This window comes from Bombina bombina, chromosome 3 (genome assembly GCF_027579735.1).
Source record: "Bombina bombina isolate aBomBom1 chromosome 3, aBomBom1.pri, whole genome shotgun sequence".
In the NCBI taxonomy this organism is placed as follows: Eukaryota; Metazoa; Chordata; class Amphibia; order Anura; family Bombinatoridae; genus Bombina; species Bombina bombina.
Window position 1 is genome coordinate 482,474,471 of NC_069501.1, and position 19,687 is coordinate 482,494,157.

Consider the following 19,687-nt stretch of genomic DNA (forward strand, 5'->3'; position numbering starts at 1 on the left):
CTTCTCGTATCCTAGCTGCTTTGAGAAAATGTAAGCCAAATATATACATCACAAAAAAACAAACAACGTTAAAGCTAAAGAAACAGGAAACCTATTTTTTTTTTCTTTCATGATCCAGACAGAAATAAATTGGAAAGCTGTTTAAAATTGCATCCTCTATCTAATGTGTTTTGTTCTCTTTGTATCCTTTGTTGAAAAGTATACCTAGGTAGGCTCAGAAGCTGCTGATTGGTGACTGCATATATATGCCTCTTGTCATTGGCTTTCAGCTAGCTTCCATTAGTCTATTACTGCATCTTCAGCAAAAGATACCAAGAGAATGAAGCCAATTATATAATAGAATTAAATTGGAAAGTTGTTTAAAATTGTATCCTCATGAAAGAATTGTTTGGTGTTTTATATCCTTTTAAACTATACATTTATCATTAAAGGGATATGAAAACCACATTTTTTCTTTAATGATTCAGATAGAGCATGCAATTTTAAGCAACTTTCTAATTTACTCTTATCAATTTTTCTTTGTTCTCTTGATATGCTTTGTTGAATGAGCAGCAATGCACTACTGGTTGCTGACTGAACACATGGGTGAGCCAATGAAAATCGGTATATATATATATATATATATATATATATATATATATATATAGATATGCAGCAACCAATTAGCAGCTAGAACCTAGGTTCTTTGCTGCTCCTGAGCTTTCCTAGATAAACCTTTCAGCCAAGGATAAAAAGAGAAGGAAGCCAATTAAATAATTCAATTAAATTGGAAAGTTGTTTAAAATTGTATTCTCTATCTGAATCATGAAAGAAAAATGTTGGGTTTCATGTCCCTTTAAGTTAGAAAAATAAACAAACAACATAATTGCTTTTCAAATTCCATGTAATTGTAAAACAGGAAACTTGTTTCATTATGTGTCATATAATTGAGAAATCCTGAGAAGTGTTGGAAAGAAAATAGAATATTATATAAAGTTGTTAATAATTCTTATAATGTTAAATAATTAAGTAGGTTTTAAAATACCCTTTAATATAAGCCTGCTTTTAAAGTTTGTGTCTGTTTTTTTTAACACTGAGTGGAACTGTTAATAACTGTAAAACAAATATGGCCAGTTCACTTTCTGTACACTTATATTTTTGGATTCTACTAACCTAAGCAATTTGTACATTCCTTATACCTGAATGTTTTTTGTTTTTTTTCTGGAGGTACCCTGACCAGATTTGAACTGTAATCTCTGTTATTTAAGCATGGTAGTAATGTATTGTATGTCATTGTACTTACTAGTACTCTAATGTAAGAGTGTAAATTACTCCTGTTAATGCTTGTTAGAAGATACTTCAGTACTATAACAAGCCACAACAGCTTTATTACCTCAATAAAAAAGGCAACGATTCTTTTAATTGGTAAATCTGACCTTTTTTTGGGTGAAATACATTTCTAACATCTCTCTCTCTCTCTATCTTACTAGTCAGGGTTTGTTACTAGCCCAGAGGTTAAAGGTTACTAATTATTGACTCAATGTTAAAGATAGGGAAACATTTATATATATATATATATATATATATATATTATACATTTATTTAATTTGAACCTTCATGGAACAAATGAAGAGGGTGTGTTCCCTGAAATGTCAATTTAAATAAACTGACTTTTGGTATCTTAAATGAAAATGATTAGTAGTCCGCGCCAGCACAGCAAAGCACACAGACTCACTATAAAAAACGGCCACCTAACAGGGTCGTACAGATGAATAAATAAATAAATAAATAGTGAGGACATAGGAGCGCCACCCAAAGGGGGCTTAAAGGGACACTGAACCCAATTTTTTTCTTTTGTGATTCATATAGAGCAAGCAATTTTAAGCAACTTTCTAATTTACTCTTATTATCAATTTTTCTTCATTCTCTTGCTTTCTTTATTTGAAAAAGAAGGCATCTAAGCTAAGGAGCCAGCGAATTTGTGGTTCAGACCATGGACAGCACTTGTTTATTGGTGCTGTCCAATCAGCAAGGAGAACCCAGGTTGTTCACCAAAAATGGGCCGGGATCTAAACTTAAATTCTTGCCTTTAAAATAAAGATACCAAGAGAATGAATAAAATTTGATCATAGGAGTAAATTAGAAAGTTACTTAAAATTGCATTCTCTATCTGAATCATTAAAGAAAAAATTTGGGTACAGTGTCCGTTTAAGTGTGCTGGTGGAAAAACTGGGCCCAAAGAGATTATTAATATGGGTGTGTAATGGCCAAAAAACAACAGATAGTACTGTATTACTAAAGAGCGTAGAAATAGTACTGTATTAATAACACATAATACTGTAATAGTAAGGAGTGTAGAAATAGGGTAAAAAATACAGACAATAAAGATTTATATAAAAACATATGTTATATATAAAAACGGTTTTATTCCAAGGAATATATGGAACAAGATTGCTAGAACTATGTAGCAATCTAGCAGAGTTAGTCACAATCTAAAGTAAAATATTTAAAAAGCAACAGTGAAAAACATATGTCAAACATATGACAAAATAAGGGTATAAAAAAAAAGGAACAATAAGAAAAATGAATGAATGATATTAATTAATCTGAGCTCAGATAAAGGGACGTCCCATATATAAAGCAACAATCTAGTCCCAAAGTCTATACAGTCACAAAGAGTAAAAAATTCAGTGGAGGTCCAGTGTGGAAGGATCCAGAGAAGAGAGAGGAAAGTACTATTATCTAGGGGAGGAAAATATTTTATCCAAAACTTCTGGTTCAGAGTAAGAACATCTAAACAGAAAAAGCTAGCTAAACTAAAAATGAAGAAGGTGTGTTCCCTGAAATGTCAATTTAAATAAATTTAATTTTTAATTTAAATAGATTGACTTTTGGGATCTTAAAGCTTGTTTTATATATATATATATGAAATCTCTAACCTAAATATATTTGTATCCATGTACTATGATACTGATGATATCTCCAGCACTGGGGTGGTTAACTAGAACAGTAGATGTATCTCAGAAAGGTTACATTTCTTTTATTTGGCCTTAGGCCACCAAGTTGCCAAAGCATCCCGTCACCCACTAATTTTAGCTGCTGGCTTGGCTTCTTTTTCCATTAACAAGTTGAATGACAGAACAGTAGTGGCTTGCAGCAATTTTGGCCTTTTACTCCCAGGAATTGTTAAAGAAACTATTGCCCTGGAAGTAATGGATTTCACTAATTCTGATGTTTCTCAAGTCTCATCCAGTGATCCATTAGCATTAGCTGTAACTAAAGCTCAGAAACCTTTCGTGTCATTAACAGTACTTACGGATTGTTTTAAAGTTCCAAAAAGCGTAGCAAACCAATATTATTGTGTTCCTGGCAAACAAGTGGTTAAAATGGGAAGCACTTTAATACACATACACAAAATAGAGGGGGGAATAAAGCAGAGAACAAAATGTATTTAATAGTCTTTATTCTCAACTATCTACTTGTTATAATACGTAGAAAGGATGAATTAAGCTTTAAGCTTTCCAAAGCAAAAGATCAAAGTGGCTGCTGTTAATTTAAACCTTTTGTTGCATTCCAAGTCCAAAGAGGGATGAGAGATCAAAATAAAAACTGCAAAAGACGGGAGCTTTGTAGCTGTTTGTGTTTTGCGTTATTCTCTCAATTTGTGTTATAAAATAGGTCAGCTGTATAACACATCAACCTCCCCGCAAATATTTAAAAACAAATTGAATTGCACACCCAATACCCATCACAATTAGACCAGGCACAATAACTAAATTAGCAATTCAGCAAAATAATTGGAAATGCGATTCTGTCTGTTCTACCACTCTCCCTTGAGGCTTTATCCCATCTATAAGAGGAGGGGGAGAATTCGGCTTCACTAATTCTGCAACTAATTAGACACACTCTTGTAAATGAAGTTGTTTGTTGGAAAGTTGAAACTCTCTGCTGGATAAGGATTGAAAAAAAAAAAGGCTATATATTTTGTCCAGAAATTGCTTATATATTATTATTATGATTAGTAGTTGTATTTTTGTTTTCATTATATATAATAATTCTCACCAGAAAAAAATTATTTCAACTACAGCTGTCAAGGTACGGTATTGCACTTCAATACACTGTCAGCTAGACAGTTAAAGGGACACTGAACCCAAATTTATTATTATGTGATTCAGATAGAGCATGCAATTTTAAGCAACTTTCTAGTTTACAACTATTATCAAATTTTCTTTGTTCTCTTGCTTTCTTTATTTGAAAAAGAAGGCATCTAAGCTATTTTTTGGTTCAGTACCATGGAAAGCACTTTTTATTGGTGGGTGAATTTATCCACCAATCAATTACTCCAGCAGACGTGAAGAAATAAATAGTCCAAAGACTGAGCTATAAATTGTTGCAAAAGTGTTTGATCAAACCGCAGCATGTAACAGGTAAACACCACTCCACATACACCTCAGCTACATCCGACGCGTTTCCTGCCGCTAAACGGCACTTCGTCAGGGATATTGACAGATGTTACGCTACTCCCTTTTATTTGGCTCACCACTCACATACAACATTTAAAGGTAAAGTAACTCTTATACAACCTTTGATTTAAAGGAGTAAAAAATAAACAATAACAAAATAAAATAACAATTTTACGATATTGAGTACATTGTTGGAAACATCATAATCTACAACTGTATACCTAATCTAGTCTTAATTTAATATCTTGAAACCATGTTCTTAATATAGTACCTTGGAAACATAAGGAAAATTTACTCAGATATTATTATATATATTTTGAGGACCATAATATTATATCTATTACCAACTTATATAAGATATACATAGAACGTATAAAGAGTATATAGTGTATAATAACATTTTTATAATAACTCATTTGCCTACAGGTTTTAATAACATACTGGATATATAGGTATCCTGTCCCACAATCTGTCTCATGCTCATTCTTATGTTATTAATATAGTAAAGAGCTCTCCATTAAAAATAAATATAATATGTTCTCATCAATGATCAACAGAATTAAATAGATCAATACCACACATTCAGATACAGTTTAGAACTCACAAATTCAGTATAGATAATGTTTTTAGCTAATTTCCCATCTAATACATTGAGTTGCTAAATATTATCCAAAATCCAATTAATTAATTTCCTATATACAACTTAACATCTGAGTTCATATTAATACCCAATGGACTTCCTGTCTTAAGTGTAAATATCCAATACACCTCACTTCTGTTAAGACCTTGCACTCTATCACCACCTATATTTTGTTTAGGTATATGATCTATACCCTGAAAGGAAAATAGCGTATTAATGTATTCCAATTCCTGTTTATCAAAATGATCACTTCTTCTGTGTAGAGCAAAGTGTTTAGACACTGGTGTTTTTGGTATGTCACTTTCTAGGGATAAGAGATGTTCTCTCACCCTATCTTTGAGCATTCGAGTCGTTCTACTTGTATATTGGCTATAGCATAATTTACAGGTAATAAGGTACACTACAAATCTAGAATTACAGTCTATGTGATGGTTCACCCTATATTCAGATGTGGTGGTACACCTTGTAAGTCTTGTAGCTATATTAAGAGGAGTGATACTTTTTCCTCTACAGTCACTGGCACTGAAAAAACACCAGTGTCTAAACACTTTGCTGAGTAATTGTTTGGACTGCGGCATTGGAGATTGCTGCGGAGGTTAGTAAAAGTCACGGGTCTCTAACTGAAAACGCTGTCCGGTGAGGGGGAATACTACAGACTGTCCACCATCCTGCAGAGTGGGGCCGGAAAACAGTGAGTAACCTGGTTTGGTTGTATATTACACGGAGGTGAGCTCGATACAGCACATTGTCAACTTCAAAGATGAATTCACATTTGATACAATATTTTATACATGTATACTAAGAGGTTGAGGTGCACTATGAGAGTGCAATTATACCGACTGAAGGTTATATACAGTACAGTGTAATTAAGACCATCCAGCTGAATATTATACTTTAACACAGCTTGCTAAAATTCACAGTGGAGCTTCAAGTGTGTTAACAGCAAGACACCCGGTAAAAAAGTTTCCGTTCCTGTAGTTGACACCAGCCAAAGGCAATATTATATACGAAAAAGGCATAGAAGCCTGAATATATTGTTGGTACCTATCAAGGTTTGTTTCATTGCTTTTTGGCTTAAGGTATGTGTGGACATTAACTATGGCTTCACTACACAGCTTGCAATAGTGTGAAATTTATTATCCACGAATCAGCAAGAACAACCCAGGTTGTTCACCAAAAATGGGCCGGCATCTAAACTTACATTCTTGCATTTCAAATAAAGATATCAAGAGAATGAAGAAAATTTGATAATAGGAGTAAATTAGAAAGTTGCTTAACATTTCATGCTCTATCTGAATCACAAAATATTTTTTTGGGTTCAGTGTCCCTTTAATATAAATATATATATATATATATATATACATACATTTTACCAAAAATATAACCAAAAAGGACAAGGTGCTCAGTCACGTCAAAGTCTTGTCGAAATGTATATTTAAAATAAACTGTAATTTCAAATTGTAATTCCTCTTAAATGTTTGAAGGGACATAAAATTCTGTTATCTTTGATATATTTTTGTTAAACATTATATTTAGGTAAGCTTGGCAGCTGCAATTGCTGGCCACACACAATCATGTTATTGGTTCACCAGAGGTGTTCAGCTAAGTCCCAGTAGTTCATTACTGCTTTGAGGTTGACTTTAACCATGTGTTTAACACTTTTGCTGGGATTAAACACATACGGCTAGATTTAGAGTTTTGTCGGTAACGACCCGCGTAGCTAACGCATGCTTTTTTTCCCCGCACCTTTTAAATACCGCTGGTATTTAGAGTTCACAGAATGGTTGCGTTTTCAGTGCGTTAGACTCCAAAAAAGGAGCGTAGAGCATAATTTACCGCCACTGCAACTCTCGATACCAGCGGTGCTTACAGACGCGGCCAGCTTCAAAAACGTGCTCGTGCACGATTCCCCCATAGGAAACAATGGGGCAGTTTGAGCTGAAAAAAAACCTAACACCTGCAAAAAAGCAGCGTTAAGCTCCTAACGCAGCCCCATTGTTTCCTATGGGGAAACACTTCCTACGTCTGCACCTAACACTCTAACATGTACCCCGAGTCTAAACACCCCTAACCTTACACTTATTAACCCCTAATCTGCCGCCCCCGCTATCGCTGACCCCTGCATATTATTATTAACCCCTAATCTGCCGCTCCGTACACTGCCGCAACCTACATTATCCCTATGTACCCCTAATCTGCTGCCCATAACACCGCCGACCCCTATATTATATTTATTAACCCCTAATCTGCCCCCCACAACGTCGCCTCCACCTACCTACAATTATTAACCCCTAATCTGCCGACCGTACCTCACCGCTACTCTAATACATTTTTTAACCCCTAAAGCTAAGTCTAACCCTAACACCCCCCTAAGTTAAATATAATTTAATTCTAACGAAATAAATTAACTCTTATTAAATACATTATTCCTATTTAAAGCTAAATACTTACCTGTAAAATAAATCCTAATGTAGCTACAATATAAATAATAATTATATTGTAGCTATTTTAGGATTTATATTTATTTTACAGGCAACTTTGTATTTATTTTAACCAGGTACAATAGCTATTAAATAGTTAAGAACTATTTAATAGCTACCTAGTTAAAATAATTACAAAATTACCTGTAAAATAAATCCTAACCTAAATTACAATTAAACCTAACACTACACTATCAATAAATAAATTAAATAAAATACCTAAAAATAAATACAATTAAATAAACTAACTAAAGTACAAAAAATAAAAAAAGCTAAGTTACAAAAAATAAAAAAATTAATTACAAACATAATAAAAATATTACAACAATTTTAAGCTAATTACACCTACTCTAAGCCCCCTAATAAAATAACAAAGCCCCCCAAAATAAAAAAAATGCCCTACCCTATTCTAAAATTAAAATAGAAAAGCTATTTTACCTTACCAGCCCTTAAAAGGGCCTTTTGCGGGGCATACCCCAAAGAATTCAGCTCTTTTGCCTGTAAAAAAAAACATACAATACCCCCCCCCCAACATTACAACCCACCACCCACATACCCCTAATCTAACCCAAACCCCCCTTAAATAAACCTAACACTAAGCCCCTGAAGATCTTCCTACCTTGTCTTCACCATGCCAGGTATCACCGATCGCTCCAGGCTCCGAAATCTTCATCCAAGCCCAAGCGGGGGCTGGAGATCCATCATCCGGCTGAAGTCTTCTATCAAGCGACGGCTGAAGAGGTCCAGAAGAGGCTCCAAAGTCTTCATGCTATCCGGGCAGAAGAGTAGATCCGGACCGGCAACCATCTTCTTCAAAGCGGTGACAAGCGACTCCATGTTGAAGACCTCCGGCGCGGATCCATCCTCTTCTTGCGACGTCCTAAGTCCGAATGAAGGTTCCTTTAAATGAGGTCATCCAAGATGGCGTCCCTCGAATTCTGATTGGCTGATAGGATTCTATCAGCCAATCGGAATTAAGGTAGGGAAAATCTGATTGGCTGATTGAATCGGATTAGGGGTTAATACATTTATTATAGTGGCGGTGAGGTACGGTCGGCAGATTAGGGGTTAATAATTGTAGGTAGGTGGAGGCAACGTTGGGGGCGGCAGAATAGGGGTTAATAAATATAATATAGGGGTCGGCGGTGTTAGGGGCAGCATATTAGGGGTACATAGGGATAACGTAGGTTGCGGCGGTGTGCGGTCGGCAGATTAGGGGTTAAATTTTTTTAATAGAGTGGCGGCGATGTGGGGGGGCCTCGGTTTAGGGGTACATAGGTAGTTTATGGGTGTTAGTGTACTTTAGAGCACAGTAGTTAAGAGCTTTATGAACCGGCGTTAGCCCAGAAAGCTCTTAACTCCTGACTTTTTTCTGCGGCTAGAGTTTTGTCGTTAGATTTCTAACGCTCACTTCAGCCACGACTCTAAATACCGGCGTTAGAAAGATCCCATTGAAAAGATAGGATACACAAATGACGTAAGGGGATCTGCGGTATGGAAAAGTCGCGGCTGCAAATTGAGCGTTAGACCCTTTAATGACTGACTCGAAATACCAGCGGGCGGTAAAAACCAGCGTTAGGAACCTCTAACGCTGGTTTTGACGGCTACCGCCAAACTCTAAATCTAGCCGATAGTTAGATGAAAGAAATAGTGCAATGATAACATTATTTAACACATTAGAACATTTTTATTTTGCACTTTTATATCTTTTACGTATAGTGAAACAAGCAGTATACTTTCACTGTTTTGCTTCTATTTCCTATATTTTAAAGGAACAATCAACCGAAAATTGTTATTGTTTAAAAAGATAGATAATCCCTTTATTACACATTCCTCCAGTTTTGCATAAGCAAAACGGTTATATCAATATACTGTTTTACCTCTGTAATTATGTTGTATCCAAGCCTCTGCAAACTACCCCCTTATCTCAGTTCTTTTGACAGACTTGCATTTTAGCCAATTAGTGGTGATTCATGCGTAACTTTACGGGAGTTAGCACAATTTTATCCAAATGGCACACATGAACTAGCACTGTCTGGCTTTAAAAAGCTAATAAAATGCACTGATTATAAGAGCGTCCTGCTGAGGCTTAGAAACAGGCAGAAATTTAGAGGTTTAAATGTTATAAAGTATGTTAGTATAACAATGTTGGTTGTGCAAACCTGGGGAATGGGCAGTAAAGGTGTTATCTATCTTTTCAAACAATGAAATCATCAAGTAAACTGTCCCTTTAAATCTGAAAACCAGAAAGGATGGAGCGCAATTCCATGAATTCTAATCCCTGACCCCTTTGCTGCATAGTGCAGTGTTCTTCACAGGACCTATTTAATCGGCACAGCCTCCTGCTGATTTTAGTGACCACCCAGCAAAAATGTAAACCAGTATCAAGCTAAAATGTTTTCAATGTTTGTTGCACACATTATCATTAAATCAAATTAATGTTTAATTATGCAATCAGTTTGTGCTTTGGAACATTTATAAATAACAGAAAATAACAGAAAATTGTATAATATTGTAAAGTATTAATCTTCCAGCAAATTCTTCTGTGAAGAACACTGTATTGGATTACTTGATACTCGCAGGAGCTCATTTGTAATTGGTCACAGAAAAGGATATAGAACAACATCCTCTTTTTAAGAGGTGTGCCCCTGGAGTGCAAAACAATACAAATTTAACTAACAACAACAGTTTTGTTTTGAATATAGACTCTTTACAAAGCAATGATTAATGCATACATAAAAATGAGTTTAAAGGGACAGTCAAGTTAAAAAAAAACTTTCATGTTTCAAATAGGGCATGTAATTTTAAACAACTTTCCAATTTTCTTTTATCACCAATTTTGCTTTGTTCTCTTGGTATTCTTAGTTGAAAGCTAAACCTAGGAGGTTCATATGCTAATTTCTTAGACCTTGAAGGCCACCTCTAATCTAAATGCATTTTGATAGTTTGTCACCACTAGAGGGCATTAGTTCACGTGTTTCATATAGATAACATTGAGCTCATGCACATGAATTTACCATGGAGACAGCTCTGATTGGCTAAAATGCAAGTCTGTCAAAAGAACTGAAATAAGGGGGCAGTCTGCAGAGGCTTAGATACAAGGTAATTACAGAGGTAAAAAGTGTATAATTATAACTGTGTTGGTTATGCAAAACTGGGGAATGGGTAATTAAGGGATTATCTATCTTTTAAAACAACAAACATTCTGGTGTTGACTGTCCCTTTAAGCTTAGTAAGACTATCCCACATCTAAATGATTTTTTATGTTGTGCAGCAATAAAATCTATTTGTGGCAGAATGTTGATGTTTTGTATCAACATTTATATGGATGAAAATATTTTATATAGGTTCAGTACAGCTATTGATAGCCCTTTTTGAAACCCAGGTGTATTAATTCAAATTAAATGGACATAAACCCCAATTTTGTCTTTCTTGATTCAAATAGAGCATTCAATTTTAAATAACTTTTCAATTTACTGAAATGATCACATTTTCTTCATTATCTTAGTATTCTTTGTTGAAGAAGCAACAATGTACTACTGGGAGCTTTCTGGAAACCAAAAATGTTAAGGCATATATATGCAATCACCAATCAACAGCTCTTCAGCCTACCTAAGTATAATTTTCAACAAAGGATATCAAGAACACAAAACAAATTAAGAGTTAATTGGAAAGTTGTTTAAAATCACATGCTGTATCTTAATCATGAAAGACAGCTAGAAAAAAACTTGGGTTTCATGTCTATATATATATATATATATATATATATATATATATATATATATGTCTATGTCTATATATATATATATATATATATATATATATATATATATATATATATATGTCTATATATATATATATATATATATAAAACACGGGAGGGGTCAGCACTCTCAGGCCGGACCAAGTACACATCCTATGACCCTGTAACATGCACAGCCCTGGGTGCAAAACAGCACTCTCAGGAAGCTGCACTGTCACCAGAGTCACAGGCAGTTAACCCCAGGCAGGCCTGGGTGCAAGGCCCAAACAGGGATAATTACAAAAAAATACATTAATATAGCACACAGAGAAAGTCGAGCACTCACTTACAAGCTCACAACTAAGATAAAAAGCAGCAATGGAAGAGTTAGTTACCACATCTGGCCAAATGGGAAAAGCCCAGGTATCTCGTCAAGGTCTCTTCCAAAAACCTGGGTCCCTAAACAGCCACAAAATGCAGGCTCACAATCAAACAACTGTTTAAAAATGAAGGGTGCGCAGTGTGTTCTAATGGTGGACCTGTGATCCACCATCCTGGTTTGCAAGTCGTCCGCAATCGGCGTTGACGAGTTTCGCTGCCTGCCTTTGTTCACTCAAGTCCATGTCAGAAGCGAGGCTACTATCTGTCACACTTGAAGGGCCGTGTTCCTGTTCCACGGTGAAACAAATTAAAAGATTATTATGTATATGATTCCGGTAAGATCGTTTCATTTTACTTCATTATGTGAATGTGATGTTAACTTAAAGGTAGGGTCCCAGTGGGACTCCTTTTATCTTTAAATAAGGAATCATGGGTTAATATCCCCTAAGGAGGGCTATTGAACAGGGGAAGGGCTTATTCATGTTTGTTATGTGGTTCTATCTGCTGATGTGTAGTAATACTTTAGGCACATGGCTTTCGGAACATTAACGGTCTTATCGTTTGGCACAATCTTTACATTTTTGCTCTATTTTATGATTTGCACGGTGCACTTAGTGCCCGGGTGCAGTTACGTTGTTTTTTACTTCCGTATGCTGACCGTGTGGCGACAGAGAGAGTCTGCTCATGGGTTGTCTGGTTCACAGGAGGTGGTGAGTGCCCCAGCCATTGGGAGTGTGAAGAAGGTTTCAGTTACCGTTTGTCTTTTTTGTAATCCCATGATGGAGGATTCTGACTTTTTAGACATAGATGTCTCTGATGTGGAGAATGCGTCTTGTGATGAATATAAAATGGCCCGGGTTATCCGTGCCCATCAGTTATGTTGCGATTTTTGTTCCAGAGTACTCTCTTCTCCCGATTCAGGGTCCTCAGAGTGTGTTGAGCCATCTGCCCCCGAGGATGCTAGATGATGCTAGGTCCTGCGAGGTGCGTGGCCCTTTGGTTTTTACTCCTCCGGAAGGTGGCCTGTTTCCTCCAGAGGCTACGGCATGGTTCCGCATGGCTCATTTGTATCTCCCAAGTGAAATATTGTTAAGATACTGTCTGTGTTCTGTCAACCAGGGCCCACTGGGCGGGGGATTCCCCGATTCCGTTTGGCCTCCTGGGGAAGCGGGGGCTTCTGAGGCTTCAGGGTCCCCAACCTTGGGGCCAGAGTCATTAGTCAATCCGGCAAGGGATAATTTTGCCTTCCGTTATAGGTTGGCACGTCTTTGTGTCCTACTACGACATGTTTTGGCGTTGCTAGAGGATCACAGTCCTTGTGGGCCGAAGGATTCAAGACCTTAGATGCCGCATGGCAACTTGGATTGACGTTTGGGGATGAAGCTAATCTCCTTGTCATCTTCGTTTTTCTTTATTTTATGTATCGGTTTCAGTTCTGAGCTTGGGTGAAGGGGGCCTTCTGATCGGCTGGTCCGTTTGGGCGTACCCTTTTTTCCCCCTGGGCGTTCACCCGCGGGTGCTGCCTTACTTTTATTTTAGATCCATATAGGATGTATTTGATTTATTTTGTATAAAGCTCACGGATGATATAACTTTCGTTTTGAGAACGTTCTTTCTCTGGAACCGATACTTGCGATTTTGTGGTCGCATGGGCACTTCCTCGAAAGTTGCGCACTTTGGTTAAGTCTGAAGTTATGTTTTCTAGTTCATATTATCGAGCCACGGGGTCGATTTTTCTTGGACCTTAGACAGATTCTGGAGTGCTTTTGTACCAGGCAGGTACTGGTCGGGCGCTGTCTACTGCTCTTGGGTTCATGTCACCCTCGTGGTGCTGATTAGCCTGTCGGCTTTAATAAGAAAAAAAAATGTATGTCTCTTAAGGCCTAGTGTTATGGACTCGGATCCTACAACGAAGGGGCATGGGGCGTAGATCCAATGCTTCTGGTAGAAGGGTTGTGTGCTCCGATATAAGTTGTTTTTTTCTGGCAATATTGCTTGAGATGCACGGCCGACTTTTTCAGATGTCATTGTGGTTTGTAGGGTCCCTGGAGACTCGGAACCGTGGGTTTCCATTCCTTTGGAAGTCTGGAGATGTGATTGATTTCCAGAGGCTTTGTATCTGAATAGTGTACGATTTGCGTCTTCACTTGCAGTATCTCCAGATGATGTCTCTTCTGGCCTAGTCGCATTCCTTTTGTGGTGGCGATGTCTCCTTCCCTCCCATCTTGGGTTGGGTTTTTTGTTATCGAAAAGTGGACATGTCCTTTTTCTCAGTGTTTTGTTTGCCCTAGTGCATGGAGTGCAGGGGTCTCCCTGCCATTCTACCATGAGCTGCGAGGCTCCTGTTGTTATTCCATTTCAAGGATATCGGGAGACCGATCCTGCAGAGATCTCTGGAGACTGTCGTCTTCTCAAGATAATAACTCCCCCTTGTCATACAATGGTCTTTGACTCTCGGGTGCTACCTGTTGATCTTATTGCAGATCTAGCCCTTCAGGCTTAAGGGTAGGAGGTCTGGGGTCAGTTACAGTCTTTTCGCCTGTCTGGGGTCAGGAAACTGACCATTTGGCATTCCAGCGTGGGGTCAGGTCGTTAGGCCTGTCTACATGGATTACTTTGTGATCTAAGGGTACTGGTGGACCTTTCCTAAACCGGTCGGGAGTTCTTTTCAGACTCTTGGGTTTGTGGATCTTGCTAGGTACTTTACATCTAAGGACTTTAGATGGCGGAAGGCTCTGTCTGGGTGCACTCCTAACCATAGGAGGCAGCTTATGGGTTCCTCAGGGGCTTCAGATTGGTTCAGTTTCTCGAGGACTCCGGCTAAGGACCATGTCTCTTGCCTGGAAAGGGTATGGACGGTTCTGCTTAAACATAGGTTTTGGTTCTCCCGTGTGTCCCTTTGGAGGGGGCGGGGTTTTCTGAGATTAATATCAACATGAGGCTTCAGTTTGAAGTTTTCTGACGGGTCCCTGGGACATGTGATGCTTCCTGCTATGCACCAGTTGCTACCCAACTGGGCTGAAAATATTGGCTGAGGGGTTGGGCTCTAGTAGGGTATTTTCCATTGATTAATCTTCTTCTTCTCACTTAGGGTGGGGGATTTTTGTGTTTTCCTGGGTTTGGAGGTACCTCAGTATCTGTAATGGGCCAGTGGGTCCTTGTTTTTCTCGCCTCGTAGGGTTTTTTCCCTCTCTTGCATTCTCAGTATCACGGATTCTGGTATCAGAATGCTGTGGGTCAGAGTGCTTTCTTCCCTTGAGGAGTGTTCCTTCTTATGGAAGGCTGCAGTGTAGGGGTCCTTGGACCCGAGCATGAGGTTCCTGTCATGGTTCAGGGTAGCATGCTAATTGTTTAGTAGCGATTAGAGTTCTACTCTGGGGCTTTGATGCCTCGTAGATCCATCCTTTTTTCTTCCAAAGGTCTGAGACTCTTGTCTGCAAGAGGTCTTACACTAGCTTTGGGGCTGGGACCGTTATCCTGGAAGGAAGGTCGGGGATAAGTCTGCTTTGCAGCATGGACCATTTACTTTTATGAATCTGTCCTCCCCTTGTTGGGGGGACCCTTAGTGCCCATCTCTCTACCGGCGGCGGCTGTTGCCTGTGGAAGGGTCATCGTGAGTTTTGTTCACAGGTGGCTCTGTGCCCTCTTGGAGAGCTCTTTTTAAGCTGCTGGGACGGTTTTCCCTTTTCTGCTTGTCTATGCTTAACCTGACGGGTCTTGTCTTGTCTAGGTCACAAGGGGGAACTTGCGGTTTTCTGGAACACCATAGTTGGTATGGTGCTGTGTCAGGGATTGAGAGTGGCCTTCCGGTCATCTTAGTGATGTTTTCTCCTGACTATGGACTTATCTTTTGGTCCTTGCCCTCCTAGGGAGTTTGTTTCCCTGGACAGTGGTCCTGCAGTAACCTTGGGTTGCTCTAAGTTGATTTTGTCTTTTGGATATCGCATGGGGCCTCTATTCCCCCTCTTGGGGGTAGATAGAAATTTCGACCATTTTTTGATCTCTCTGTTTTGGATGGTCGTTCGGATCTCCTGGGTTCCTCTACTCTCCTTCTCGGGGGTTGAAAGTAGTTTTTCAGTTTTGAGATTGTGGGAGTTGAGTGCCGCAGGGCTGACTCCTCAGAGGCCTTATGCTCAGCAAACTCTGGGTCTGAGTGGTCTCTAGCACGGCTTTGCAGGTTTTGTAACTGATGAGTGGTTACCCGGGTTCCTTTTTTTCCCTTGTTGTTTTTTTGTAGGGCAAGTAGTTTTAGGCTGTGGTGCCTTTTGAAGAAGCCACCTCTTTTGTACCCACCCATTGTTTGCATTCAGTGTCCTCTAGCTTGGGTATTGTTTTCCCAAAAGTAATTAATGCAGCTGTCGACTCTTCCTGTTTAAAAAGAAAAACATAAATTATGCTTGCCTGATAATTTTCTTTTCTTCTGACAGGAAGAGTACACAGCTCCCGCCCGCGCTTTGTCTACGGGGTGGCAGTAAATTTTTGTTCTTCTGGCACCTTTTTTTAAAATCACCCTGATATTTCTCCTACTGTTCCTTGTTCCCTTGGCAGAATGACTGGGGGATGAGGAAAGTGGGGGAGGTATTTGAAGCCTTTGGCTGGGGTGTCTTTGCCTCCTCCTGGTGGCCAGGTTCTGAATTCCCAAAAGTAATGAATGCAGCTGTGCACTCTTCCTGTCAGACAAAAAGAAAATTATCAGGTAAGCATAATTTATGTTTTTTCCATCTCGTCAATTTGTTGTTTCATTAGACCTTGATCAGAGTTATTTCTGATGGTGCGCTTAAACTGTGAGATTAGTAATGCTTTTTTTAGTGCAGGAGGATGACAACTTTGTACGTGGAGAAGAGAATTTTTTTTCTGTTTCCTTAGTATATAAGGTAGTCTGCGGTGTCCATTCTTTTTGAAGATCCTCAAGTCGAGGAAATCGACTGTATCCCTACTAGATGTCATTTTAAATTTTAATGAGGGGTGTGTCTTGTTGACATCCTCAAACCAATGCATTAGATCTTCTTTTGTTCCCTGCCAAAGCAGGAACAGGTAGTCTATATACCTCTTAAATAATATTATTTGTTTGTCCGTAAATACCCACCGTTTCAAATTCGGCCATGAACAAGTTGGCATAGGTGGGCGCCACATTTAAGCCCATAGCCGTACCAGCTAGTTGCAGAAAAAATTCTCTTTCAAATCGAAAGAAGTTCATTTCAAGACAAACCATGAGTAGTTCCCTGATAATATCCATGTGTGGACCAATATATCGGATACTGTGCAAGTTGTCTAGTGACAGCCTCTACTCCTTCAATATGGGGTATAACAGTTTAAAGGCTGGTCACATTCAGTGTAACCAGCACTGTTTCATCTTGGATTCCAGATATCTGATTTAGAATCTTAATCATGGATCCTGAATCCAACAGAACTGTATCCATGTTCTTAACCATAGGTTGGAGTCGGTGGTCTAGGAAAGTAGCAATAGGATGGAGAATAGATCCTATGACAGACACTATAGGTCTTACCGGGGGCGCTTGGATGCTCTTATGGATTTTAGGCTATATATATATATATATATATATATATATATATATACATTTTAATATCCTTATCAAGGCAATCCATGTCATGCATATGTTGCAGCATGGTATCAATTTTCTTCTTAAAGAGCATGGTGGGATCACCTCTAAATTTTCTATACGTATCCTGGTCACTTAACTGTCACATCATTTCAGTCCGATACTCAACGTAATCCTGTACCACTATTGCGCCGCCTTTGTCCGCCTCCCGTAAGATAATTGAAGTGTCCTCCTGGAGATTTTTTAAGGTGGTCTTCTTTTTGTGTGTCAAGTTGGGTCTAAATTGGTCTTTTTTGTTCGTGGGGTTTTGCAGAGTCTTGCAACCTTTTCGGATCTTTCATAACAGTTCTGAAAATATTCTTCTAATCTTAAAGTCCTGGTGAATTTCTGGACGTATGAAAGAAAGTCCTTTATTAAGGACACTTATTTTGTCCTTTGACAGCACACGTTGACTTCAATTTACCACTAAATTCCCCCCATGCGGGTTTGGGGGTTCTGTTTGAAACCCCCCTCCTGGTATGGTTCCTCTTCCATCCCCATTTTTGGCCTGGTCATCATTCCTCTTGTGCTCTTCATTTGATATGTGGTGGTAGACATATTGGGTGCATCAGAGTCAGAGCTGTTCCTTGAACTGTCTTTTTATTTTTTAAAACATCTTTTTATTAGATTTTCAAGAAATTAGATAAACATACAAACATGACCAGTAACAGGAGTTACAGATTTACCTTAAAGATTACCGTACACTGTAAACAAACATCTTGAATGATTATCATACACTTCTTACATTGTATTTAAGTAAGAAAGCAAGCCACAAAAACATCAGAATTTTTTTTTTTTAATATAAAAATTGATAAAGAAAAGGAGGAGTCCTATCCTGTTTCTTCCACGTGGAATCCACATATCCTAAACTAAGATTAGGTATAGACAATATACTAACAAAAATTAAATCCACATCGGGGTAAAGTCTATTCAATACTGGGGTAACTATCCCTCAAGAATAAGAGAAAGAAATACCGGAAATAAGATTTTTCCACTTTGCAAAAAAAGCTCTGAACTGCGAATCAATGTTTAATTTAGGGTCATGTGATTCAATTGTCATTTGCAGTGTTAGTATATTAGATAATTCAGTGATAGTAGGGACCTTTGCAGTTTTCCATTCCCTTAATAATTGATTCCTAACAGCCAAAATGGTAAAATTGATAAAGATTTGATCCCCTTTAATTCTCCTCTTCGGAAAAAAAAAAACTGTGGCAGAGTAATGCTAATTGTATTCTCTAGATGTTTATTCAGCCAATAATTAACTTTACTCCAATATTGGATGATTTTGGGGCATGACCACATGCAGTGAATGATATCTGCCATCTCTGCTTTACATGTAAAGCATCGACTAGTTTGTATATTTTTAGAAAATGTATACAACCTATATGGAGTAAAATAGTAGTTATTCAACAATTTTATTTGAGATTCCCGCCAACTTATATTAGTGGTAGCATACTCTGAAAGGCGAATACTCTTCACAATATCCTGTTCCGATATATTCGGAAATAGTCTTGATATATTAATTTTAAGTTTTCTTAAATTATTTTGACCAGACAATCTCTTACTGGTATAGATCCCTGATTATTGTTTGTCTACCTGCCTCATATAGCTTAATTCCATTAGGAATCTCCTTAGCACCCCAATCGAGTACTTTTGATCTAATTAGTTGCGCTGTGTAACTTCTTATCTGTAGATAAGCATAGAAATTCTTTACCGGAAGAGCATATTTAACTAAAAGTTCTGCATATGATTGTAGTGTCTTATTATACTTATACAAGTCCCTTCTCCTTCCATTCTTGAAAGACCACATCCCGTAATCCTGGTGAAAAATCAGGATTCCCTGTAATAGGTAAGAATTGGGAGGACCTTGAGTTGTGTCCAATTTCCTTACAGTATTTCTGCCATGCAGTGAGGATATTAACAAAAGTCTGCATATGTACAATATTACTTGGTAGTTTATCAAGAGGATAGTGTAACAAGACCCTTAGATCAAATGGGTCGACCAGTTTTGTTTCTATATCATAGTAAGTAACATACAGCTAGATTACGAGTTTTGAGCGCTATTGACCGCAACATTTTCGGCGTTATTTCACCTCCCTATAGCGTTGCTATTACAAGTTTGTAAAAAGCAGGCTTGTGCAGGCGATATGGTTGCGTTGAGCTCCATACCACACCGAAATACAAGTGCTGCTTTGACATGCTCATTTAAGATTTCCCCATAGACATCAATGGGAAGAGCCGGCAAAAAAGAAGCCTAACACCTGCAATCACGGAAACAAAAGCTCTGTAACGCAGCCCCATTGATCTCTAGTTAATGTCACGTTAATGTTTAAACCTAACACCCTAACATAAACCCTGAGTCTAAACACCCCTAATCTGCTGCCCCTAACATTGCCGCCACC